Here is a 26120-nt window from a genome sequence, read left to right on the forward strand (position 1 = left end):
GAAATGAATCTATAGACCCTACTCACCTACGTCACAAAATGTCGTGTCGCTGTATCTGGCCGCCATATTGTCCGTATTTTTTAGACCTATTCTCATTGTTTTCAATTAGTCGTGCAAGTTATAGAGCAATTCATGAAAGCCCCGGTGTCATTGGATGCGTTGCATAAAAGGCGTTATGTGGAAAAGCTTCAGTTTATCCATTCGCCAGATCCATATTTGATGCCTAAATCGATGTTTTTCGACCCGCTGTCTTCTCCGTCTAAGCTTGACATCTGCTACCCTGATATTTACAACTATCTTGTCCACACAAAATCAGCCTATTCTCACGAAAGTTTGAAAAAACTTTAAGAGCTTGGAGGCTTATGAATACTTCGTTGCTGGTTGGGTGAAACAGGTCCTCGTCCACGAAAATTCGGCAGGAATCTATCTTGTGCTCGGGAAGGTGAGTTACGAAATTTTCAATTCAAAATCTTTTGTTCTTGCTAACATCCACTGTCAAGTCTAATGTATTTCATGTCATTTGTCAATGGAGCTAGGGCTTTTGATGTTTATATGGTTTAGCGATAGCACTCTCGCTACATACATATATAATATGAAGTGCGATAGCACTACTCCAGATTGTCCCTAGTTGAATTTATTTTTTGGCTTTTGACCTCAATAGTGAAATCGTAAATTAATTGTATGACAACTGTCTTATTATCCCCTTATAATTATATATTTTCAGGTAGTTCATTCACAACGTCTGAGTGTATGTTATCGGCGATTAGCCTAGCAATGATCTTAATTGTGGTTGTCAGCCCCAAACCCTCTAAATATATATTAAATGCATCTTACCAGATATAAAATGACTACTACATAATCTGTAGTAATCGTTTGAAGCCCAGTTTTCTCGTCGAATTGCAGCAGTCCATGTCACTCTCCTCCGGGTCTCTCGGAATCCGGTAGAGCTTCAAGTCTCTCCGTCTATCTTTTCTGTTATTGCAACCGACCGCCACACACGCCTTCACCATTTTGATTATTAATGTTAACGAGCAGAAAAACACGCCATAATAGGAGGAATTTACGTAGCGGTAATGCATCAACAGTGACGAGTTGATGGACAATATAGCGCGGGGGCGTGGTTGTGACGTCATGTGAGTAGGGTCTAAACCCCCTCAAAAATACTCGATACCATTCTGAACATTCATTCATTTGCTGCCAACCCTCTCACTTCAAATGGATTGGATGGAACCTAATAAACAATCTTAAAGTTTTTCCCCGATATTTTAGATCAGGGGTCCCCATCTGCCGGGTAGCAGTCCGCGGCGCATTTGCGACCCGGCCGCAAAGAAAAAATAATTTAATAACGACCGCATTCTGGCCGAATTAACCCTGTGCCCCTCCTTAACACACCAATATCTCTGTCTACTCTAGATATAATACTACGGGATAGATTACAATAATGTCATAGAAGTCCATTGATTGGACTGCTAGCAGTACATCTTGTTTGTGTATATAATATATCTATGTGCGCTTGTCCTCGATAATAGCGTATTACTAGGCCGCGGCGCAGCACATTTGTTCCCGGAAATAATTAGCCCCCACACGAGCGAAGATAACAGGAAAACAGACGTCTTTGGAAATATTTTTACGGCGAAAAGGATATTTTTACGGCGAAAAGGGCACCTGACGAGTCTACAACCTCGAAGACCCACGAACTGCGAAGGAGTGGATTCGTGACCCGTTTGTGAATAAACAGAGAGATCGCAAATGACGGCGACCTTATTAAACGTACATTTGAGACAACAACTCTACCGAGGTTCTGGATTAAAGTAATTCTGGAATATCCTGACATCGCGACAAGAGCGTTGAAAACCTTGCTACAATTTCCAACATCGTATCTTTGTGAAGTGGGCTTCTTAATTAATGTTTAACGACAAGGCGAAGTCGTTAATGGTGAGCGCGGTGTGCAGCTGTTGTGTGAAGCTTACATGGCAGGATGAATCTGAGGAGAACTTTTCTACAAGTCCTTCCATGATCATACGTAAGTTAATATTCCATTCTTTCAAGAAAGTTTGTAGTGTTTACTTTGGAATCGCTGCATTTGCGCATTTTGCGGCTATGTTTAACGTTACGCGCATGCGCAGAACCGCATCGTTGCAATTTTTTGATGGGTTGCAAAATTTGTCAGAACACCGGCATTTGCATTTCATTTGCATTTGCACAATCAAACATTTGCAAAATCAAATTTAGCCTCTGACGCCAAATGTCTGGTGACCTGTGGCCATGCAAAACAAATAACTGAGTACCGATACTTTTGCAATCCAATACCGTATAGGATACAACATTTCAGTATCGATACTTCTTGATACTTTTGACTACTCCTACTAAATACATACAGGTCATTGGCCTATTAAAATCCATATACAGTATACTGTAAGTCGTACTGGACTATAAACCGCAGGGTTCAAAGCAAAGAGAAAAGAAGCGACTCACAGTCAGAAAATTAAGGTAATTAAAAAGATTAATGAACAAAAATGGAACCTAATAAACAATCTTAAAGTTGAATAAATTTGAGGATAAATAAATACATTCCAAAATAATACCATATCAAATGGCATTTTAAAGTATTTATTTAATTATGTAATCATTTTATTTATATTTTGGTATTTGGCATTCGTGTTCAGATCAAATAATATTGACATCGGCTTCTTGGTATGATTTAGGTCATGTCTTACTGGTAATTCTTAAAATATTTTGTAAATAAATAGATATTTAAATATATAGAAAATATTGAAATAATACTATTTTTATTTAATTAATTCTATATTAATTTATTTGAATTTAGCTCAAAATGAATCCTGTGAGTCAAACGACTGTAGGCATGACATCATGAAGATAACTGCTTTGAACGTGAGTCAACCTAATGTAAGTCATCTTTTGTGTTCTTTATTGTTAATTCATGTTTCCATCACACTGTTAGTAAGAGTTTCTCAAAAATATATACAGCTGAAAACACAGACAAGGCTGAAAAAGCACTTTCTGCTCTTGCACCCCTCTTTAAAATGAACTGCTGTATTCTAAGCCAAAATAACTGTTGTGTTTGTTAGAGCAATATGTCTATATGCTGCCATAGCAGTTACATGGCGTATGATGACCCCGGACTATTTTTAATTTGTCCATTTTACCCTGGAGACCCCTGTTTACAGACACTGGGCAACCGCTTTTGTTTCAACCCAGCCAAAAAAAGAAGGTAAGTTATTTATTATTTGAAATGTCTATCATTTTTAGCTTAGAATCATTAATTGATGTCTGATATTAAGTTTAAATTATAAAAAAACATACTTTAAAAATTATTCATTCGCATATTTTAGACTTTTAAACAAATTACGTCACAATGAAAAAAATAGTGTCTCTAAACAAGTCATGGATATCTACATCATAACCATCACTTTTTTTGTGTGTGTGTGTGTTACTGTCGCATTTTCCACAATATTTTAGATGATAAATAATTGATCCAAACAAAGAAAAGAAGACCACTCCTTGTTTTATTTGACTTCTGCATCTCAACCCTTGTTATATTACCGTGTTTCACCCATAAAATCCCCACAAAGTCCGAATGTGGCCATTCACAGCTGTGTCTTGAAACTCAGAGACACATGCTACATGGAGTTTTTGGATCGAAAAAAGGAAAGTACGCGATAATATCTCTCTAAAATCATGGTGTCTTTAATTATGCTCTCTCATGCTCTCACCTGGAGTTACCGGAAAGCCCCGAAAAGACATACATTGCAGTCGAACGCTAGCACGAGAATTATGGACACAGCAGGCAAACTGACTAGCATGCTGTCCATTATCTTTTCGACCCTTGTTGCCATTTGGGTTGCTTATTATGGGACGATATCGATGTATTAGATTCATTAGATGTTTAAATCATAAAGCCTAGGTCCTCTAGACTTCAAGGCTGAATACAATAAATAGTGTTATGTACGCTCATTTATATGCACTCTTTATGCATATGGAGCCTTTTATTCGCAGTATCTCGCGTTCACATTCTTTAATCATAATTGAAAAAATATTTGAAGAGCCCACTGCAAAAATTAAAATATTATGTATTGGAATTTAACCCCTAAAATTCACCTGGAAGTTTTTTTCTTTGCACATATTAAAATTAAGCCAAATCAAAAACTGTATGCAGTAAAGTTATCATTAACTATACAGCTAACTCCCTGTTTAGCCATGTTTATTTACAAAATAAAACACAGAGCTAAATTAAATCTCCATTTACTCACACACCATTTTCCTTTATTATCGTACATCCACCCACGTCTTAGTGCATGCATATTGATTATCAAAGACTTGAGTAGACAAAGGGGGACCATCGTGAAATGTTTGTTATTTATTATGTACCAGGATGTCCAAGACCTTTTTTTTTAAATGAGAAACTTAAAGAAAATTTCCAAGGTCTCAAAAATGTCTATTTTTCACTCACCTGATATGACCTACATTTAAGGTGTTAAAAATGCCTTCCTGTTCAAAAATTTTCTTCGCCCAGAAAATAAAGATTTTGAGCTTTCCAATGATGTATCACACATGCATATAGGACAATTTTGGAATTTGGCCAAATTGAGGGTCTCAGAGCGGAACTTCAAGTCAGTGTTTTCTGCCATATGTATATATATTTTTATATCTAGAGCTGTTTTTGAAAAATGCTTGTAATGTCCTCCAAATCAGGAATGAGCAATCAAATGATTTTAACCATTTCATGCATGAATTTGTGTATATATATATATATATATATATATATTTATATAAAACCTTATAGAGCTCATTTAACTCAAGGAGCACTCATTCCGCCATCCCAGTCAAAATGGATTGGCCGTCTAGCGCTGTCTAAGGCACTGAAACATGAGTTGGCTTTTATCTCGCATTTAGCCCAAAAAGTTTAAAGGGAACTCACATGTTGACATTAGAGGAGCCAATGCATCCAACATTAACGGTCATTTTCAATGTTTATGAAGCGTTAACATGAATAAGCCTGTAAAGCAACACTCCATAGCGCTCCTAACAATAATTACACTTGATTTATAGGCTGGCTATAAAGTAAGAGTGAGCAGTTTGTTAATCACGTGTTAAAAATAAACGCGGCCCAGCTATGTAATAATGTGGCATAGAGTGATGTAGCAGTTGTTTTCTGACCCGAGCTCATCAGGGTGGGGCGTTTTGGAGCAGTTGCCCACTCCATCTGCAAAAAAAAAAAAAAAAAAATCCCCCATTACCCCACCCCCTTGTTGTTTTCCAGTTGAATGAAATAATCTTCCCCCGTCTGGAAAGCCAGTCTGGGTCAGAGGGCCTGTGCTCAGCCTGTTGCTTATTGTGTGCTCAGAAGAGGAGGTAAAGAACACAATTAGGCACAGATGGCTGTCTTTGCCAGCCAATGTATTGATCCTACCCAGAGGAAGATCTGTCCCGTTTCTGTTTTTTTTGTTCTGACTAATGCTTTCTCGTGTTGAGGCCGCGTGCAACTGATTTGGATTTGTTTGATCGTGTATCGCGCCCTCTGAGTTCGATTTTGCGCTGAGGACCTTTTTGCAGTTTTGCACTCAAACTGAGGCATAACAAACAGCAACAATCTAAATATAAAGTTTGGCGCTCACAAGTTAAGGGCTCACTTTACTTTTTTGTAATTGTCAGTACTATACAGAAATGGGGATAGGCCAAAAATGCATTCAGGAATTCATTAAAAAAGTACTACCTGTATGTAGAAAAAAATGTACTTTTATTTTAATATTTTTTTAAATGTAATTATTTCATTATTAATGTATTTATTTTCTAATGGGACGACCCAAGATGTAGATCCAACAATATCTGATGATGTATGTTACGGACTTGCAAACAATGCACAGGAATGACTTAGAAGTGAATAGTAGAAGGCAAGGCAAGCATTTCCATTTGTTCAGTCCTGGTCAAAATGGAACGGATATCTATCGCCGTCAATGGACTGAAACCTGATCATTCACTGCCATCCCTCCACGTTAAAATTGATTGGATGTCGACAGTATTGCTGCTGATGGCAGCCACTATTTTAAGGACTTAATTTACTTATTGGCTGCCTTTGACGATGGTGGACATCCAAGCTTTCAAAATCAATCAATTTGAAAAACAAAAAACTAAAACTAATAATAAAGAATAATAATTTTTGAAAATTAATAAAAATACATAAGTAAATATATTAACTCGTTGGCTGCCATTGACGAACATCCAATCCATTTTGACTGGACAGGCCGTAATCAGAGTGTATTTCTGTTCTTTATTAACGTTGTATTTTTAAATTTATTTACAAATAAATAAAAACAAAAATATAATAATTGTTCATAATGAAAAAATAATGTAGTAATAATTGCTAATATTTAACTAATTAATGCCTGAATTTACATTTCACAAATATACATCAAAAAGGAGTGGAGGAAATCAGGACTGCAGCTATCGATTATTTTAGTAGTCGATTAATCTATCAACTAGTTAGTTTGAATAATCAAGTAATCGGATTAGGAACATTTTATGCGACAGTGAATCAAATTCAGGAGATGTAAAACAAAGGCTTGCTAAGATTGCACTTTCAAAAGAGCATTAAATGCGAATACAAAATAAAATTACTGAGTATTTTTTCAAACTGCAAAATTGCAATTTCATTTAAAAATAATTTAACATATCTGAGTTGAGCCTCAAACAGTATAAAATAAATAAATAAATGAGCTAGGTATAAAAAAAGAACAATTGGCTAACTTGCATAGCATAGCAAGATAACTATCTTAAATGCTATAAAATGGCAACTTTAAAAATTTTTTTTTATGTTTTAAAACAATGCTCTTAAAACACATATTCCCACAAAAAATGCATTAAAAATATTAGCTCAAACAAAAACTTACTTTACGTCGGTCTTAACAGGGAGCAGCTGGATTCAGGCATGTTAAATTAGTTATTTCATATTCACTGTTGCCACTAGAGGGCAGTGTAGTACCCAAATCAACAAAACTAAATGGAAACAGTTTAAATTACAAACCATTACATCGCCACTCTAATTAAACGATAACTCGAAGCAGTAAAATTTGTTTCGAATTTTTTTTCTAATCGAATTACTCGAGTTAATTGATTAATCGTTGCAGCACTACAGGAAATACAGAAGCACAAAAAAGTAATTAAAAAAGAAACAGAAAATTAAAGTGAAAAATACAACTAAAATGTGAAAGTCAAATAAAAAAAAAGAATACAGAAAATTAATAAATATTTAAAAAATATAAGTATAAATATTTGTAAAATAAATATTCTTTTGGAAATAGATTTTTTAATTTATTTGGGAAATTAAAGAGATATATATGACGGAAAACACTCAGGTGACTTTAAGTTCCGCTCTGAAACCCTCAATTTGGCCAACTTTCAAAATTGTCCGATATGCAAGTGTGATACATCATTGGAAAGCTTAAAATCTCAATTTACTTGGGGAAGGAACATTTTTAACAGGAGGGCTTCTTTTTAAATGTCTTTTAAACAGCAAAACCCTATCTGGAGGTGTGAGCACGCGAGAGCAGAATTACAGACGCCATGACTTTAACAACATATTATAGCGTACTTACCTTGTTTCAATCCAAAAACTCCATGTAGCATGTATCACTGAGTGTCAAGACACAGCTGTGAATGGCCACAGCTGGATTTTTAGGGGATTTTACAGGTGAAACATGGTAATATAACAAGGGTCGCGATACAGAAATTGCAGACATCAAGGAGTGGTCGAGATTTTCTTTTTCATATATTTAACCTTTTAAACGTTTTTTTCCAGTTTTTCTTTGTTTGGAATGATTATTTATCATCTAACATATCGGAGAAAATGCGACAGTAAAAAAAATATACAATTAAGCGATAGTTATGAGGTAGATATCTGACTATTTTACAGACACCACTTTTTTTATTGTGCCGTCATTTGTTTAAAAGTTTAAAATATGAGAGTGAATAATTTTTTAAAGTCTTTTTTTTTTTTAACGAAATATTAGACATCAATTAATGATTCTAAGCTAAAAATGACAGACATTTTGAATAATACCGTATTGGCCCGAATATAAGACGGTGTTTTTTGCACTGAAATAAGATAAAAAGAGGGGGTTGTCTTATATTCGCAGTCTAGACATTATACCCATTCACGGCGCTAGATGGCGCCAGATATCATTGAAGCGATGTTCTGTCATGACAGATCTCAGCTACTCTCAAGTTTAACCAGTTTGCATTATTTTATTGCAATGTTTTTTCCTTATTCAGATTTGTTTCAAGACTACAGTTACAGTGAGACTTCACTTTGATGGTTAATGCAGTTATTGCAATTTTGAAAAAAACAGAAGCCATTCATTTACGAATGTGATTGCACTGTAGTTTACATATTTAAATGTTCAGATATTAAGATTTGAATGAGGCAAAATAACATGCTTTTTCTCTCAAATATATTGTTATAAAATGAATGAATGAATGAATGAATGTTTCAGATGTACTGTAATGATTTTCTGTATAAAAATTAATTTGGTGTTCAAAAAGTCTTTTTTCAAACTTGAGTCTTGAAAAAAAAGGGGGTCATCTTATAATCAGGGCCGTCTTATATTCGGGCCAATACGGTAAATGTAATTAATTACCTTCGTTTTATTGCTGGGTTGAAACAAAAGCCGATGCGCAACATCTGTAAACGGGGGTTTCCAGGGTAAAACATACAAATTAAAAATAGTTTGGGGGCTTAATGCGCCATGAATCTGCTATGGCAGCATACAGACATATTGTTCTATCAAACACAACAGTTGTTTTGGCTTAAAATACAGCAGTTTCTTTTAAAGGGAAACTTTAAAAAAGTTTCTTTTAAATTTTTTTCTGCAAGAGCAGAAACTACTCTTTCAGTCTTGTCTGTGTTTTCCGCCATAGATTAAAATAGATATATTTCTTAAATTTTAATGCATTTTCTATATTTACGTGTACTTCTTCTTTAAAAAAAACCTTTGACTTTTTAAAATTGGGGGGGGGGGGGGGGTTCTGATTTGTAACTATATTTTTCGATTAAACGTTCCCACCAATGTACTCTTCTAAGCCTTTTGTATATTTAAATGTAAATTCAGTCATCAATGAATTGAGTTTTTTTAATGACCAAAAATACTCATTTTCCTGTGTCTCAAAGGGTTAACATGTATTTACATGACGAAATAATTCTTGACACTAGTCCAAAACGCATGTCACTGACAATACTACTTGATTTTGAGGCGGAGTGTGTCGTCATAAAGTGAATTGCATCCTCTTTTTTTCCCCACCCCCAGCGTCCGCTACGTGTACTGAACGTCTTTAATGTCATGTCGCATTTCAAAGTAATAACGCTCAACGACTGCATTCTTGTTGGTTGCCAAGGGCTTGCTGCACAAATAACTTTTTTCTCTTTGTGTGGCAGTAGAGAGCCGACGACGTCAGGTCGGTTCCTTGAAGTGGAGCCTGAACAAACCTTGAGAAGAAGAGACTCTCCTTCAATCTGCTCTCTCTCACACACACAGAGCGAGACTCAATTACTGGCCAATTCCCCTTCTTTATCATTCGTCATCGACCTCTTTCATAACCAAAAGCGACCTAGAGAGGTGGAAAAAAAGACAAGACAACCACACCAGTGAACCGGAGTGTTAGCCGAGTCTCTTTAATCTACGTTGGGAATAAGTAAAGTGCAAAGTAAAACAAGGTAAGTGTTGTTTTATTTCACTGTCGCTGTGTTGTTCGCTCTCATCATTCAAGCGGAATCGCCGCTTTGTGGCTGCTTTTTGAGGCTTTCCACAACTCGAAAGCGGTCCACGAGTTAAAAATGGAAGTTTTGCGGTTGTTTAATAGGCTAAAGAAGTGTTTTGTCCACTCGTTGTCTCAGCGGTGAGCAGATAGTAGATAGCTCGTCTTTTGTGTTGCCTTCGCGTCGCCTCGCACAACTCAATTGCACTCTATTTGCTCACAACTTGTGTATTTATGTAAATAATTCAACTTTATATAGTGGCTTTGCTGGTGCTTTTGCTTTTCGTCGAGGTACGCTTTATTAATGGAACGCTCTTATTAAAAGGGGTGTTCGAACGACGAGCGGACAAATTAAAAAAACAAGCCCTCATACAGGGTTTATGCCGATTTAATCCCACGATATTTGTTTATTTCTCCCCTCTACACCACTTTACTGTGGTGCCCTCCGGTTCCATCGTTCGGCTGGTCCAGACACCGACCCGTGAAGAACTCGAACTGACCGTCTCACTCGCTTCCTCAAACCTCCAACATAAAAACGTCGCCAGTATGTGTGTTTTAACTCACAATAATGTCCATTTCTCGGCCCCCTTCCAAAAACAACAAGCCCTTCGCCATCTTGGCTATCTTTAATGTCCCCCCTCCCTCCTCCTCTTACAAACAAAACTACTCACCTTCACATGTATCCACGTTGTAAGTTTTACAACAAAGTTTTCGACTATAAAAAGACACGAAACGGAATGTGTCCGTATCGAGAGACCCCACGAGGGATAATTGGACTAGTTTGTCTATGACGTTTTTTGCTAGCAATTGTAATGAGCGGTTCTGTTAGCGAGTGGACAAGACGTCGTCGCTGCTTGTAAAAGGGCCATTCTGTTCGTCATTTTCGACAGGCAGGTGTTCTGTTCTGCAAAAACGTCATTTCAAGTCGAACCACCACATTGTGCTTTGTTTATCTTTGAATGAAGAACTGAACTAGTGAAAAGGGGGGCTAATGTTAATTACTATGAATCTTATTAAAGGGGGAATTGTCAGCGTCATTTCTACCCGAATAGCTTAAATTAATTTGAAATGAAATGTCTTTTAATGAATGTAAGCTTGTTAACATAAGACAGAATCTCTTGTCTGTGGTAATCCACGCTGAGCGATACTTTAGATTCTAAAAAGAGAAACTCATTAATCATCGCAGCATCCTCTTATCTTTTATTGTGGGTATGTTCTTGCAAAGCGAAGCTCCCCACGTCTTTTTTTCCTTGTGTACTTTTTCGGGGCGCCTATCAGCCCACCTGATTTGGTCGATTGTCACCCTTCCAACTTTGAAACATTCCAAAAATTCACGGGATGCAGGCTCTTTCGATTTCGCCCCGAACCAGGGGCGGAGCTTGGGGGGTTGTTGGCGGTGTGACTACACCCAGACCCGGGTTTAAAGTTGGGTGACCAAACGTCCTCTTTTGCCCGGACAAGTCCTACTTTCACGTTGTATCCTCGTCGTCCGGGCGGGTTTTATACATTCATAAAGATGTCCGTTTTTTATGATTTTTCACGGGACCAATTTGAAGAGAATCCCTCCGGCCGCTGGGTGGCAGCAGTTGACATGGCTCCTAATAGAAGGGAGGGAAGGAGTAGTTGTTCTTGTTTTTGTTGGCAGTTTACCCCTATCTTGAGGCATTACCGCCATCTACTGGGTTGACGATTTGGCCACAACGCCTGCCCAGTTGCTAAGTTTTTTTCACGATAAATATGTATATAATGGCAACTGTTGACTTCTGTTGGAGCTTTGACTGTAAAATCCCGTTTGATGTTGCATCATTGCGCTGCCGATGATTGTAAACTTTTCTAGCAAAGTTTGATTTTTGTTCAGCTAACTATCAGTAAGCTAAACCACGCTAGGCATTATGGGAAACGTAATTTTGAACTGCTACGTTTGGAAACATGCTGGTTGAATAGTTTGTCATTTTTTTTCGGTTATTGTTTGTGTGCAATCTAGAGCATTGAATGAAATTATCAAGTGAATGGGAATAATAATTTGTAAAGGACATTTGTCGCTATAGTAATTTCTAAAATGTTTAGTTGGCACATAACCTACTGTGTGTATGTTTATTGACTGGACTACATTTCCATGGGTCTGCATATGTATATATTAGTCATTATTTGTTTTATTTTTTCAAAATGCATTTTTCCATCCAGAGTGAGGGGGCACACTTTAAATATATTAAAGTGATATAGGCATCTTTGAGTGAACTTCGAGTAAAATTCAAGTATCTTGAGGCCGGGCTGAGTGTCCTCTTTTTTGGAAATCAAAATATGGTCACCCTAGTGTAAAGAGGACCTCGGTGGTCAAGGAGATGGTTTAAAAGCTGGCGTTACGTTGCATTGTGCTATAGCAGTGATTGTCAGTGGGTGTATAAATATTATGTTTATTTCACCACTAGGACCCCCCACCCCCCACCCCCCCCCAACCATGGCTAATACAGTTAAGAAATGTTGCGTGCGTGTTGAAGTTTTTTGGGAAGCAGTATTTGGGAAGCAGTTTACAGTTGTCAAAAACGCCTGTTCTTCCAAACAAAAATTTAAAATGGCTTATTCATTTCCTGTAGCAAAATCATTGAAAATTTCAAAATGTATCTTACTCTGCTTTTTTTCATCACCGAATTCACATATTTTACATCTAAAAATGAGGAAATCTAAGTACATAAACTACTATAGTTTGTCAAAAACTCAAATCCACTCAAATCCATTTTCACTGGCGAAAACAATGGCTCGATGTCAACAGGAAGTGCCCTGAAAATTTTCCCAAATCTACAGGAAGTAACAAATGGACAGGGAGTGACCCAGAAATGCCGTGAAATCAATGTCTCACCCCGTCCCGCAAAAACCAAACTAGTGCAAATTAGTATTGCAATGTAAACAAACTAGTGCTGCAACGATTAATCAATTAACTCGAGTATTCGATTAGAAAAAAAGATTCGAATTAAATTTTGCTGCTTGGAGTATTCGTTTAATTAAAGTGGTGTTGTAATGGTTTGTTTTAAAAGTGTTTGCATTCAGTTTTATTGATTTGAGTGGATACACTGCCCTCTAGTCTGCCTCATTTCACATGGCTGATTCCAGCTGCTCCCTGTTAAGACCAACATAAGCTAAGTTTTTGTTTGAACTAATGTTTTTTCGTAATTTAGTTTATACTGATATTTAGCCGTTTTTTGTGGGAATGTGTCTGAACCAGTTGTTAAGAGTATTGTAAAAAGAAAAAAAAAAGTTCGCATTTTATAGCATTTAAGCTAGCTGACTTTTGCTATGTAAGTTAGCCAATTGCTCTTTTGTTGTACATAGATCCTCATTTATTTATTTTTTTACACCGTTTGAGACTCAGCTCAGGTATTTTAATTTTCTAATGTTCCTTTTCTGATTACTCGATTATTCAAACTTACTAGCTCATTGATTAATCGACTACTAAAATAATCGATAGCTGCAGCCCTAAAACAAACCATGGAAAATGTGAAAACTGGGAAAAAAAACATTTTTAAATCCTGTAAAAACACGTGTAAAAAAAAAAAAAAAGTGTGAAAAATGGCACAGAAATAATAGAATTTTTTTGTTTTATTTTTATTGGCTGCACATTGGCTGCCATTGAAAGAAGTCCCACGAAAAGTCGCCAAAATTATTAAGAAGTGACCGAAAATCTACTGGAGGTGACCCCAGAAAATGACAGCAAAATATCCCCACGCAATTTCTCCATAAATTGCATTTCCTAGTTCCATTTGTTGTATCAGTGATTCTTGCACACTTTTAAGTTCACATCTCATGTTGAGTCAGGGAAGCTCAACTTGAGCTCAATGTCCAAAAGGGACAGGAAAGGAAAAAGCAAAGCAAACAAGCCAATGCTTTGAAATGGAAAATGTGATCATCTCACCTCCCACCTCTTTTGTTTGGCCGTTTATTGCCGCAAAGCCGGAGTGCCGAGAAGCAGATGTTTAGGCAAACACGAAGGCGCCGAGCCCCCCGTCCTTCTGGGGACGGCGCTCCCTCCTCGCACTGCTGATGCATCGACGTGACAGCTGCTTGATTTCATGGAGCTGCTTAGGAGCCATTAGTGGTAGCGCTGGATTGAAAACAGCTCAGATTTTGCCACTTTGTTTCAAAGCTAAACCACTATTGACGGTGATAGACGTCCAATACATTTTTCTCAAATACTAATGATATCCGTCGCAGTCAAAAGGGATTGGACATCTCGCACCGTCTACCTTGTTGCTGTGAAATGAAAGCACACGCTTTTCTCTTATCAGGGCTGTTGTTTTTGAAAAGATGGAGGACTTCTGCTCAACATGAACATTGTGGAATTAAGGATAGACATGGTTAAGCCCTATTTGCATGTCTACCAAAGTCACAGCAAATGGTTGCTATTGACTAAGCTGATTAGGTGAAATTAGGTTCACGAGCTCTGTGTCTTGGGGTGCGGAATCTGACAGAACTTGGACAGCTTTGGAGAACACAATCCCATGTGCACACAAAGCTATATGCACCATAATCCTTTATTACTGGATATCTTTTGGAAGACATGAGACACAAAGCTTTCCGTGTGTTTGAGAATCTAGAGCTTTATTAAGTCTGCGTGTTTAATCAATAGCTTTTCGGTGCAAAATCAAATTGGTTCCCCGATTGAGTTATGTATGATGTTGAAGGCTGGTTTCATTGCATGTTGCCAGGATGTGAAACTTGCTGTGATGATTGAGTTCACTTTGATGTCATATAAAGGATGTAGGAAAGGTGAGCTGGAAATAGTTGATTTGACTGGAGTATTTCAAAGTGTAGGATCTCGAGTGGGTTTCAAACTGTGCTGAAAAGATGTTCATTTGACTTACAGATGAATGTAAATCTGTGTTTTTTGTGTGTAGAGATGGAAATACAGGTAGTCCCCGGGTTACGGCGCACCCGACTTGCGCGATTTTGACTTTACGACGCCTGAGTCGCGTCGTTTTTTTTTTCTTTTCCTTTTTAAATGTTGACTTTTGTTTCGTGATGCATGCTTTTATTTTGGCGCAGGATGCGTAGAACAGGAAGCGAGCGCATTTACAGACGCGCCTACCTTACACACGCACACGCAGAGCAGTCGAGTGACAGAGGTGACAGCCCGCACGCGCATTTGTTGCTTGTGAAGCATCCAGCGGTGACCGCTGTATTTAGACAAGTTTCAGAGGTACTTCCGCTTTACTTCCTGATGTCTGCTAGCAATTTCCATTTTAGAATGTCTCCATCCAAAACAACAGTGGAGCTGGAGTAACATTGCTCATCAAAATCCCTAAAAAAAAGACAGTTTGGGAATACCGCATCCATCTGCCATCGCCATCATCACGACAGGGAAGGACAACATGTTCATGAAGGCAGAAGTGGAACCAAGCTCGTGCCACCACAAAGACTGGGTGTTTTTGTAGCCATGTTGCCGCTGTGTTATGGAAGGTGTGTTCTTCCTATCCTATTCCTACCCTGCATTTTCATGTGTCCTGTGCTCAAAAATACTACTCGTTGCCTTTGATATTGGTATTACGATGATGATTGTAATTATGATGGTCTTTAATATTATTTACAACTACTGCTGCTTGCCTGTTGCTAATCAGTACGTTTAGATGGCACAATTATGGTAACGCATTAATGCAAGTGTTACAATTGTTTTTCCCGTTTGCTTACAAGTCGAAAACGCTGTTAGGCAAGGGAAGATAAGTTGATGTGCCTCATAGCAACATTTACTGTACGTTGATGGACATATTATCGAGACTACGTCGTTTGACCTGGGGGCGGCCGAGAGGCTGGGGCTGGAGGCGGACCGTCAGCTCGATCCCTGAGATCCAACTACGAGCTTTTACCTGCAGCAACTTTAAGAGCTATTGTAGCTGGAATTACCGAGGACAGTGGGAGAAAGCCCGTCTGGAGGCCGTAATGTCGGGTGTCGGGAGGCTCCGGAGCTCTGCTGTCTGATCTCACATTCTCGTATGCCATTTTTCTGATAATTTTAATAATAAGTATTGCACATGCACCAATCGTTCCAAGAAATGGAATCATGTTGTCCAAATGTTTTATTGTTATCCATATCTGCTAAAAAGAATGACATAAAATTTTTGTTTGTATATGTATATACCGTATTTTTCGGACTATAAGTCGCGGTTTTTTTTCATATTTTGGCTGGGGGTGCGACTTATACTCAGGAGCGACTTATGTGTGGAATTATTAACACATTATGATATAATTTCACATGTTATTTTGGTGTTTTGCAGTGACACTGATGGTTTTGTAAAGTTGTTAGCATGTTCTTATGCTATAGTTATCTGAATAACTCTTAATAGCTATGGCCATGTTCGCGTTCTGCCTAAGGCAGTGTATGTTCAATTGTATTATTGACTTTTTTATCTTGAAATGGATGCATTTAGTTTGTGGCGCTTTCACGCCCACGTGAGGGCGCACTCGCACTTGTTTATGTGACACGCCAGAAGAAGACTGACAGCTACGTAGCTCTGAGTGAATGAGTTAGCTAGAGAGAATAGACGGATGTGAACCTACTTTCATTGTTTATGCTTTTAAATCATCTCTACTGAGGCAACGCCTGCGTGTATCATCTTTTCTGTTGTTGTTGTGTGTTTTCCACCCGCGATCGGACACTTAGAGCCAGTTGTGTGGTTGTTTGAACGATGTGCTAATGATAGCGAACGCATGCTAACCTGTTACTTATTACTAATAGTACCTAATTATCATTTATTTACGTTGATGCGAACCTGTTTTCTATCGAGGACCAAATTGATTCAGCAAATTATACGGACGTCCAGCATTGTCTTTTGGGAGTTCGCTGTACAGCCAGAACCGAGCTGTAGCGTAGGACAGTATATTCACATTTCGTTGTTCATGCACTGTACACTGTATATTTATTTAGCATGTTGTTCTCTATTGTATTTTTATATTAAATTGCCTTTCAAGATGACATGTCTGTTCTATGTGTTGGATTTTATCAAGTAAATTTCCCCCCAAAATTCGACTTATACTCCGGTGCGACTTGTATATGTTTTTTTTCTCTTCGTTGGGCATTTTATGGCTGGATCGACTTATACTCAGGAGCGACTTGTAGTCCGAAAAATACGGTACCTTTTAGTGTTTTCTTATAACGACAAAACCCGTATCAGCCCTTCTGCATATGGCAAATGTAAATCGTAATGTCACTTTATTTTGGTCACTCAAGTGGCCGGCGTATCAATCTATAATTCACGCCACACAGGCTGACAGGTTGTTATAATTTTGTCCATGAATGATCAACGAAGTGGTAAGAACAATCATACAATCTCATCTACGTCTCATCTACGTCGTGTTGAATCCATTGTTGGAGATTCCGTGGGTTCCTCTTGCTTGATTTTGCAGTTGTAACTTTTGTCCACACATTGCTTGCTTCAACCGCAATTCATGTTGTTTCTGAACCGGAAGTTGGGAGCAGACATTTTCCAAGACGGCGCCGCCCATATTTCGCTCAGGAAACTTGTCTATAACCCTTTTTGTACTGTTTGTTGTGAGTTTTCAATTGTGGTTCATTACTTCGGGTGAGTTTATGTGATTGTTTTTGATGATGTGCTGATGCTAACTGATACAAGCTAATCACTTGTTATTGCTGTATCAGCAGCTACTTGTAAATGCAAATTTGAATTGCGTTTATTGAAGATGAGAATTTCATTTTGTTTTAGGGTTATTCTGCAAGTGTTGATGTCAAGAGCAGCTGAATAAAGTTGGCAAACCACACGGATGTCTGAAATCGTCATTTCGGAGCTTAGCTCACTGTCTAGCTTGGACTTGGCTCCAACGTCTTGGGCAAGGACAGTACAATGACGTATAATACATGTTTTTGGATAGTTTTTTTTTTTATTTAGAGGGTGTTTTGAGGTATTTAAAGTGTTAATTCCGATTTATGCGAAAATTCGAGTTACTTCGCCTGCGCAGGAACGGAACTCGTTTGTAAACCGGGGACTACCTGTAGTCAAGTGTTACTATTTATTATGCGGCAGTGTGTTCTGTATTGTGGTGTTTGAAATTCAAAGTTGGGAAAGTTTACTATTTACCAATAATTTGTTGATTTACTAATATTTGGGTGGAGAAATATGGCCTGATTGTAGAAAATTTTGATTTTTTAACTACAGTATTGTCACACACATTAGCATATCACACAAGCCATCACTGAACATCAGTAGAGTAGGATTGCATTGCATTTGTATGCTTGAGTAAACGGCTAAGGCTGTAATGATAGGTGAATCTGATTCTGGATTGATGCATTGATTGATTAAGCAATGACCCAATTAAAATCGATTTGAAACCCAAACCATTGATCAACATTGTCAATTTGTCATCCTTTAGATATGCTGTGTTGTCGAAATGCAGGGTTTTCATTCAAATATTTGAAGTATTTTAGCAACAAAATGGCCAAACATGTCAAAATTGCATTTTTGCATTCTTATTGCTTCATGTCAGATTTAACTGTCTTAAATTAGTATGTTATATTAAATAAATATTCAAGTACATTGAATCAAATTGAATCAACCGGCAAGTATCGTTATTCATTGAATCATTATTGTAATTGATTTACACTTCAAGTAGCTCACCCGTAACTCAAATTGTGGCTCGGAACACAAACCAATATGTCTTATGTATCATAACAAGCGAGTAATAGTATTTTGGCAAACGTGCTAGGAAAGCAGTCAAGAGGAAGTGTGACTGTAATGCAAGCAAACAAAGTTGATATTAATCAATGTAATAAATTCTATTTAACCAAGCGTGACAAACATTTGTTGTTTTTTTTTCGCAGCTGAATTTAAAAACATTCATTTTAGAACTGTTAACAATTCGTTTGCTCCACTTCCAGCTCATCAGTGTTCAATTTATGAAGCATATCACACTAATGTTCCTCATAAGTAACAACTGTTGGTACACTCTTGGGCGATCAGTCAATCCGAGCATTTTTTTGAGGTAACACTAAATCTTTCCTAGTTGTACTATAAAAGATGTTCTATTTAGACAACCATTAATTGGAGCCACAAACAATCTATTGATGAAAAATGACCATCTAGGAACACGGTCAAATCTTTGCATGTGAGGGCTGACAGAGCTGGGAAATCTAGAGAGGATGCTGAGTTCCGCTTGGTGTTGAGCAAACCCTTTGTACCAGTCATAACTCTCGCTCGTATTTTCTCTCATCAACCTTTTTCATATGAACGTGCCTAGCCAGAAAACAATAATTGCTAATGAAATATATCCAGCAGTGGGAACTTGACAGATGTTTAGTAAGAGACATTAATCCTATAAGGGCTAATGGCCCTTTGAGAGGAAGATGCATTTTAGTGAAAGCGCTGGGTATCTAATTGATAATGTTTGCCATTGTTAGAACTGCAGTTCTCTGTGTTCAAACTGATCGGAGTTGTTTTACAAGCTTTTTACTAATTGATATGGATTTGCATGACCTCACAGGTGAATGTCCTCTCAGTTGAAAAGTTGGTTTGCTTTCATTTGAGCCTCCTAACGAGATGTCCTGATCACATATTTTTGCGTGTGAGTCTGAGAAGACACCTGATTTTGAGGTCTAGTCCCGATCCGATACCTCGGAAATGTATTACAGAGAAAACAAAAGCACATCCATACAAAATGTCTTTTTTCCCCCCCAGTTTGAACAATGCTATTCCAACATTACAGATTATTAGTATTGCAATGTTTTTCCCTAAATCAGCTGTGCAGCATAAAATAAGGCTGCAAACAAATTACATTTGAATATTTTATTTTAATGAATAAACTTATTGGTCAATTGATGTGATAAATTGAGGTATCTTGGTGATTTTTTTGGTGGGGGGGGGTTGTTAAAGGACATTTTCTTTGTTCTGCAAAGTTTGTTTCAGTAGTGTAAATGTACATATACAAAATACATATATGTATATATACACATAAGTGGCGTGTATAAATATATTAAAGCCGATTTGATAAGCCAATATTTGAGGCCGATATGTTTTTTTTTTTTTTTTTTTTTTTAAAAGGACGTGATTTATGAAAGCAATTGAGTTACATACTTAAATCGCAACACTTATTCACCAAATGAATATATTATTTTTTTCTTCTACTACTTACTTTTGTATCACTAGCCACTAAGGTGGTGCGAAATTCCAATTAACGAAGGTCATCACCCAAACAATGAACTTAATATTTATCCTTTTATATCGGGTCATATCGGCCGATATTTCAGTCGACCTTTATAAGAAAGATCATAACCCAAACAGTGAGAGTTAGAGGTGGGAATCTTGTTGCACCTAACTATTCGATTACGATTCACAGGCTACGATTCGATTATAAATCGATTATTAATGCACCCATCCCGCTTTTAATGTTTCGTACATTAGTTCCAAAATTGTTCAAAAATCCTCTCAGTGTAAACCAAACTACTATTTCAGTATCAAGTTAACAGTTCAAAACAGTAAAAATACTCAAGTCCCCATTCTGTATCAGCAGCTTTAAACTACATTAAATTAATTTAATGTTGTGAATCAACCGTTAAAATTGCTCCCATTATTCCATAATTTCCCTTCTGTCTACTTTCGAAGTGTGAAAGTTTTAAAACGGTTTCATCATTTAAAGATAGATTCAAAATTTTGCCGATTTAGGAGTATTTTAGATAAGAAGTTAATTAGGTTTGTCACAACAGTGCCTTCCAGAGAAGTCTACTGCTTTAAGATGGCGGCGGTTTACTATCGCCGGCAAGTCTGTCATTTCGCATCTTGTTCTTTATACATGTTTTAACGCCGACGTCGTCTGTCATTTCGCATCTAGTTCTATATATATGTGATATCTACCGTAGCATTATGCGGCCGTATGTTTGTAGCAGTTTGTTGCGTCCCGAAGACCGCGCTGACTGTGTTTTAATTCCGCTTTACCTGGTATAATCAATTAATCAGAATTTGGATGTTTGTGAATCACTCTCGAATCTTCCACGGACGAATCGCGAATAATCTAAGAATTGGAAATTTCGCACGCTTCAAGTGAACAAAAGTTACCCTATTATGTCATTTATTTATCAGCCGAAAAGTCCATGTATTGGCCAACATTTAACACATGCTATAAACCGTACTGTTTATATTATTCTCTCACCCTCAATAGCCTCATACCTCTGGATTATTTTGTTGCTTGTAATCCTTAATTTTTCACTGATATTGCCAGTTTGACATCAAATCCATTTCAAATGGGAAGGCTGGCTGATTCACTGATCATGTTTCACTACCATTGACAGCGATAAAGACGTCCAATCCAATTTGAATTGGGGGGGTTGGCAGCAATCAATGTCAAAATGCCGTCAATGGATTGGACATCTATCACGGTCAATGGCAGCCAACGAATTAATACTGTACTTGAAAGTAAATGCAAAATATTTTTGAAAAAGATGTGATCGGGGCTTGGTTACCTTGCTATTTTTGTCCGCCAAGTCCTGATTATCATCCAACTGCACAAATAAGTCTAAAAACACAATGTGAGCATGAGTGACGGTGACTTTTAATAGGTAATGCATCTGCAATTTAAAAAGCCTAATAAGCCAATGGACCCGGGGACATGTTTGCTTTTGTAGAAACAAGTGAACAAATTGGAGTGTTCATTAAGACTGAACAAATCAAGCCTGGTGTTGGTTTTCTTTGTATAATGTGCAGCTTAATGACCAAACAATAGGCGGCGTAACGTACAAATGGGTCACCCCGTGTTGACTTTCAGGAGACAGAAGACAGAGCAGCCAAATTTGGGCGGGAATGGCGATAAGCTGCTTCTTTTGGCCCCCCGGGCCTTTATTTATCATTCAATGTGAGAATTTCCTTGATGAAAGTCAAGGTTGTTTGCGCACACTGTGCTTCGTTGGGACGCCTGTTTTCCACCAGGAAGGGAAAAAGGTTGGACTTTTTTTTTCCCCTCCCCCCTTCTAAGGCTTGTGAAATTCATGTTTTTTTTTTTTTTTTTTTTTTTTTTTTTAATGAAGTCTCCAAAGGTCTTGGAGTTTTTTTCCCCCCTCCTTCAGGGCTGTTGTCTTTGTTTTGTACATTAGCGAGGAAGTGAAAACACAGTACCACCTCCATTTCGTGCTTTATGTGAGCAGAAAGCATCAATTTAATGTGCCCTTTACAAAAAGTAAGTGACAGGAAAAACAGCGAGGCATTGGCAAACTTATTTGTCGTGCTTAAAAAGTGTTGCATGTCGCTTTGCCGAGACGTTCGCAAAGTCTTCATTTTGTTTTAGTCGCAACTCTTATAATGAAAATGGCAACAAGGTCGGGAAAGCTGCCATTTTGCTTTGATGTTTACAACACCTTGACACTCTCCATCTGCAGCGGGGGGCCTGTATTTATACTTTTCAACAGAATTCCCCCCACACTGGCTGCGCTTTGATGGGGAAAAGGATTCTGGGAATGGGAAAAATCATAAGAGCGCTTTGGATGATGGAACGTGAATGATATTAGTTTCTCTGTTGGAGTGCCTCCTGGGTCACATGATGATACTATAGGGAAGCTTGTCGCAGGCAGTGGAGGATGCGGTTCTTGCCGCCTGCTAACAAATATGCATGAACGCATACGCCAGCGTTGCGAGAATACATGCGCGAGGGCTTAGGAATTGGACACACACACTCACAGATACACAAATGCATGCGACAGCCCCCCATTTATTGATCTTCCTCAGCATTTAAAATCTGGTCACTGCTGCCACAAAGTCTTTTATTTTAGCTGCGCTGGCAAAGCCCGCTCGAGGCTCAACCAGAATGTTAAATATTTAACTCCCACACAATGCCATGAGAAATGACAAGGGGAGAGGGAAAAAAACAAACAGGAAAGCAGTTTGGAGCTGAGCAATAACTTGATGTGTGTTTGTTCCAAAGCATGTTTTATGTAAGCAGCGCTTACGCTATCATCTGGCAATGTGTACAGCTGTATTCAGCATCCAAACTCTGATTTAACTCCGAAGCTGTCATTCGGAATCAGACTTGAGTCTGGGCTGACCTACACAGCTCTACCTTGTTAGGCTGAACTCCTCGCAATGACTGGATTAGTCATTACTGGACCTGGGACAAGCTTCTGTTTATAGCATTTTCAGGTTACAAAAGGGGACTCGTGTTAGGAGAAGTGACTCAACTATGGCTAATCCACAGAAGCCCCGTTGCACGGAGTGGTAAGATGAGTACATAAGCCATCTCCATGTTTGAGTACCATTTGTTTATTTTCAACGGCAGCCAACCATTTGAAAAAATTGGTGTCGTTGGTATAAGTGCCATGGTTAATCGATTTTTCAAATGAATTGATAACTTTTTTGATGGTCGAGTAATAGGGCTGTCCCGAGCGCATATTTTTGCACTAGAGTCCAAGTGACCTCATTCTGAGAACCTGCCAATACCAAATCCCGATCCGATAGCGATATTTTTTGTAATTTCAACAGAAGTTCCAAACATGTACTGTACTGTTTACAGTACTTCCTCTTTCGCTTTTTCCAGGGGTGTTGTGAGTATAAAATGTATATGGCGGAAAACACTCAGGTGACTTGAAGTTCCGCTCTGAGACCCTCAATTTGGCCAACTTTCAAAATTGTCTGTAATGCATGTGTGATACATCATCATATATCACACACATCATTGGAAAGGTTAAAATCTGAATTTTCTGGGGGAACAAAAATTTTGAACAGGAAGGCATTTAAAAAAAAAAAAAAAAAAATTAAACAGCAAAACCCTAATTGGAGGCAAGAGCACGTGAGAGCAGAATTAAAGACGCCATGATTTTAACGAGATATTGTCGCGTACTTACCTTGTTTTGATCCAAAAAACTCCATGTAGCATGTATCACCGAGTCTCAAGACACAGCTGTGAATGGCCACAGCCGGATTTTGGGGGGGATTTTATGGGTGAAACATGGTGATATAACAAGGGTCGCGATGCAGAAACCGCAGACAACAAGGAGTAGTTGAGATTTTCTTTCATATAGTTACCCTTTTAAATGTTATTTTTCCATTTTTCTTTGTTTGGATTGATTATTTATCATCCAACATATCGGGGAAAATGCGACATAAAAAAAAAAATATATAATCAAGTGATAGTTATGAGGTAGATATCCGTGACTTTTTTACAGACGCCAAATTTTCCATTGTGACGTAATTTGTTTAAAAGTTTAAAATATGCGAGTGAATAATTCTTAATTTTTTTTTTTTTTAAATGAAATATTAGACATCAATAATGATTCTAAGCTAAAAGTAACAGACATTTTGAATTGTAAATGTAATTAATTACCTTCGTTTTCTGGCTGGGTTGAAACAAAAGCGGTTGCGCGACGTCTGTAAATGTGGTTTTTCAGGGTAAAACGGACAAATTAAAAATAGTTTGGGGGCTTAATGCGCCATGAATCCGCTATGGCAGCATATAGACATATTGTTCTATCAAACACAACAGTTGTTTTGGCTTAAAATACAGCAGTTTCTTTTAAAGAGGAGTGCAAGAGCAGAAACTGCTTTTTCAATCTTGTCCGTGTTTTCTGCCATATATTTTGTTTCTTTTGGCAATGCCATTAAATTTCTGGATTATTTTTTTACGTTTTAGCCCTTAATTTTTTAAAATTGAAAACCCGATCCTTTTCATCAGATTCTGATCCTCTGAAAAATGGCCCGATAGGCCCAATTTCTGATCACATGATCAGATCGGGGACATCCCTAATTGATCATTTTGAGACACTGGCTAAATATGGTCCTTTCCTGGAAATGGTAACTAATGTTTTATTTTTATTATGCATTTTATTCAAATATTCTTGTTTACATTTAAATTTTTCAAATCTTTTTTTAAAATAAAAATATTATAAACATTTTGATCAAAACAAAAAAACAAACATTTTTTTTTGTATTAAAAAGAAATTTGTAATTATTTTCAGATTTTTTTTCCCCCTCCCAGATGAATCCATTTTTATTGACTCAAAATGAACTACTGAAAGCATCTGCTTTTGCTTTGAGTTACAGTGACAGCAGTATTCCTATTCCAATTTTTTTCTGCATAATTTTTGGCTGTCCAAACAAAATGTTAAATCCAGCGTAATATACCATTTGAATAACAAGTGTTTTATAAAAGAAACGACAATTGACTCATCGCAAAAATAATCAGTAGTTAATCGACTATCAAAAATCTTAATTTGTGGTAGTCCTAGCCATTAGCCGCGTTCGCATTTCCACATAATACGAGCGGAAAAGGTCAAAACGCAATGTATTATTAGTGACAACCCAACCTTGCGGAGAACATTACAGCGCATTAACATTATCATTAAAAAAACAAGACGAGGCAGGCAAACCACCAGCCTTTCCGCATCCAGTTGAACCTGCCGCCGTTGTTTTTCTTATGGGGGGAAAAAAAACCATCCCGCCTCATCCTCGCTTGTGGCATTGTGCTGGCTTCCCCCCTTTTCTCTCAGTCCCTCGCTTGTGCTCTCGCCTTCTGAACGATGACACTGAGAGACAGCTGTAACGTGAGACGCGTCTCGATCCTGGCAGGGGCTTGGAAAGCCGAGGTGGAAGAAGGGAGGGAGAGGCCTTTATCTGAGACTGGGGGCACTGACCTCCCTCATTCCCCTTCTCCTCCTTTCTCTCTTGTCTTTGCGTCTGGTCACATATCCTATCCTCCCCCACTAACTGAAGAAAAGTGGAATGTGAGTAGGACACATGGCGCTATTTTGTGGTTGTACTTCCACAATTCTGTCATATAGATTCAACACGTGCTCAATTTAACAAGAGTTGGGGAACATTTTTTCTGTGTAACGGTCTCGTTCCCAACACAACACACAGATGGAAACAGTGACACATCCCCCAAACTCCAAGCGACGGTTGCTAAATCCTCTGTGAGAGCTCCCGTGTGTAATCCAAACATTTAGAGCTAATTTAAGCACGCAGGCAGCAGCAGCATCCTTTAGGAAACAACAGCTCGCTCACTCTCGCTCTCTTCCTCCCTCCGTCCATCAAGTGTGTGCAAAGACTGCTGTGTTTATGAGCCAACGTCGTCTTGTAGCTGCAGGGAAATGAAAGCACTCAATCACTCACCTGTCACAGTACTTGACGATCCATCCCGCATGCACGAGCTCAGGCGCAGATGTGGACGCGCACTTAACCCTGAGGGGTTGACAGGACTGGCCCTTTATTGACTCCGTTGATCAAGGAGACAGTAGATCCATTTAATAGAAATGCACACACACCCGGTGAGATGCAGAAATAAAAGTGGATCCACATGTTTTCTTCCCAGCCATATAACCTTTACTCCTCATGCCACAGAGCTTGCTGTTTTTTGTGCTGAACTGATAGGGAATTACCGTA

The 26120-nt window shown here is 38.0% G+C and overlaps 1 protein-coding gene across 11 annotated transcripts in view; it reads left to right on the forward strand.

The window, feature by feature from the left end:
• Positions 1-9336: 9336 nt before the first annotated feature.
• baz2ba (bromodomain adjacent to zinc finger domain, 2Ba) overlaps positions 9337-26120 on the forward strand; it is a 163318-nt gene continuing 146534 nt past the window's right edge. For 10 of the 11 annotated variants that reach the window (XM_057836814.1, XM_057836869.1, XM_057836833.1 and 7 more), the window contains exon 1: positions 9339-9727. The gene's annotated coding sequence lies outside the window, so the exon portion shown is untranslated. Of the gene's footprint in view, positions 9728-26120 lie in introns of all 11 variants that reach the window. The other variant, XM_057836825.1, reaches the window with a different exon arrangement.

The sequence above is a fragment of the Corythoichthys intestinalis genome, chromosome 1 (genome assembly GCF_030265065.1).
Source record: "Corythoichthys intestinalis isolate RoL2023-P3 chromosome 1, ASM3026506v1, whole genome shotgun sequence".
In the NCBI taxonomy this organism is placed as follows: Eukaryota; Metazoa; Chordata; class Actinopteri; order Syngnathiformes; family Syngnathidae; genus Corythoichthys; species Corythoichthys intestinalis.